Here is a 2,470-nt window from a genome sequence, read left to right as displayed (position 1 = left end):
CCCACCAGTGTCTGGGAATCTCCTTAAAGAGAGGCTTTCCCTCCTCTCCCATCTGGGATGATCCAGCTTAACTCTGTGGACCTGCCAAGCCCTGCCAGAGACCTAGCTGAGATGAGGGTCCTTCTCCTAAAACACACACCCCCTCTTAACTGCCTCTCCAACCTTGAAACTGGCCCAGAATACAAGAATGGTAAGTCTCCAGCCTCTGTTTGGGCAAGGGAGAGGAAGGCTGAGAAAAAGAGCCTGCAAAACTTTGATGTGGCCTCATCTCTTGCCAGGCCTGGCATGGTGTTGGTAACCAGGCCCACCTCGCCTGTCTCTAGGTGCCTGGGAGAAAGGTAGCAGTAATGCTAATGCTGGTAAGCACCTTGAAGTGGGATGATGGTCTCCAAGGGTCCCAGGCATCAATCTGACTCCACTCAGAAGGTTTCTGTGAAAGATAAGCTGCTTATTTAAAGAAGCTAATTTACCCTGTACATGTAAAGTGCATTTTCCTGATCCAAACAAGCTTCATTGCTTTCAGTTAACCATAACTCCAGATGAGGGTTACTACCACGATGGAAATTTTCAGTTTGAAACTGTAGTTCCCACTGTGTACAACATGGTACATCCCAATGTGAATGCTTGACCAGGATCTGGCACCCCAACATCACTGACACAGGTGAAATATGTCTAAGTTTACCCAGAGAACATTCAAGTGACAGTACTGGCTGGACCCCCACTAGAACATTGAAGGATGTCGTTTGGAGGTTAAACTCTTTATTTACTGATCTTTTGAATTGTGATGATCCATTGAATATTAAAGCTACAGAACACATTTGTGGGACAAGGAGGACTTCCAGAATAAAGCTGAAGACTTCGTTAAGCGTTATGGCAGATGACAGAAAGAAAAGATTGTAGGACCATGGAGTGCGTGTTATAAATTTCTAACGTGAAACAAGAGGTAGCCTCTCCTCTCTCCAGTCCTCATGCTCCCTCTCAGCCTCAATGGATTGTCTGAGTCCCAGGACCATGTTGCCCTGAAGAAAGACATCTTCATGACTGCCCATTGCAGATGGAGAGTTCAACATAACACAGCACAAAAATGTGTTTTAGTTTCTAAAGAGTTGTCTGCTTACCTTAACATGTTTACTTTTTTGAAACTGTACTGGACAGGTTGTTGATGAAATGCTTGAGAAGTTTTAATGAACTCAAAACTGAGGCTAGAGCTTGCTTACCCTTTTCCCAAACAAAATCAATTCCTTGCAAAGTGATATGAATGATGTGTTCAAATCGACTTGCAGATTGGTGATAAGAAACCCACTATAAACTGTGATTAGATGCAAATTCTCTTAGCTTCTTCCTCAAATTTTGGCCCTGCCTAGAAGTTGTAAAGTTTCCCAGAATGCATGGAATCATTTACTACGTATCTCTTAGTAAAAACCTTATTTTATTTAATGCAAGTGTATTTTGAAACAAATGTACAATTTGTACAATTGAATGCTTTATGTTTTTCTATTCTCATTATTTTATATTTTTACTGTGGAGTCAAGCAACTATTAGAGAGAGATTGCAGAGAAAATATGAAAGATGTTATTCATTCTGTCCAAAAGCAACAAGAATTTGGCTTTTTAAAAATCAGCTCTTGCTTGTGGCTGGCCCAGTGGCACAGCAGTTAAGTTCGCACGTTCCGCTTCTCAGCGGCCCAAGGTTTGCTGGGCCTGCCCGAGTGCAGACATGGCACCACTTGGCAAGCCATACTGTGGGGTAGACGTCCCACATATAAAGTAAAGGAAGATGGGCATGGATGTTAGCTCAGGGCCAGTCTTCCTCAGCAAAAAGAGGAGGATTGGCAGCAGATGTTAGCTCAGGGCTAATCTTCCTCAAAAAAAAAAAAAAAAAAATCAGCTCTTGCTTTCAGGTCCAGATGTGCAAAGGAAGCTTCAGAGAGGGAAAGTGATTTGCCCAAGATCACACAGCCGGTAGGTAGCAGAACAAGAATTCCAACCTAGGTAGCAGTGAGCCCAGAACCTGCTTGTTTATCTGCTGTGCCCCAGCTGCCTCTTAAAAAGGTACTGTTGGTGTTAGGCTACCTGTGGTGTTTCTTTAAAAATACAGCCCTTTAGTCTAAGACTATGTCCTTTATATATTTTTTTGGTTGTTATTAAAGTTCCTTTTTTAAAGTAAAGTGATCATGATAGTAAAGGTTAATTTCTTATCAATCCCTACTTGGCAAAATTGAAATGACCAAATTATGAGTTTTCCAATTGTTAAAATACATGTTTCTTTTAATTTACTGTTCTGCAAAATCCCAAAGTCTGAGAAAGAGTGACCTAGATTTTAGGATACAAAGAATGCAGAGAACGCAAAGACAAAATTAGGCCCACACGCACATGCACCGAAGTATCAAAGTCTAAGAAGGGAGTGCTCCCGTAGGAAGTGCACACCTCAGTGATGGTCTCGCTCCTGCCCCCTGAGCACATCCTGAATG

The 2,470-nt window shown here is 42.3% G+C and overlaps 1 pseudogene; it reads left to right on the top strand.

Moving 5' to 3' along the window:
* Nucleotides 1–347: 347 nt before the first annotated feature.
* Nucleotides 348–881, top strand: LOC103543391 (NEDD8-conjugating enzyme UBE2F-like; annotated as a pseudogene).
* Nucleotides 882–2,470: the final 1,589 nt, after the last annotated feature.

Source organism: Equus przewalskii, chromosome 1 (genome assembly GCF_037783145.1).
Source record: "Equus przewalskii isolate Varuska chromosome 1, EquPr2, whole genome shotgun sequence".
Taxonomy (NCBI): Eukaryota; Metazoa; Chordata; class Mammalia; order Perissodactyla; family Equidae; genus Equus; species Equus przewalskii.
Note: the sequence above shows the minus strand (reverse complement) of the source record. Positions and strands in the feature narration are given on the sequence as shown.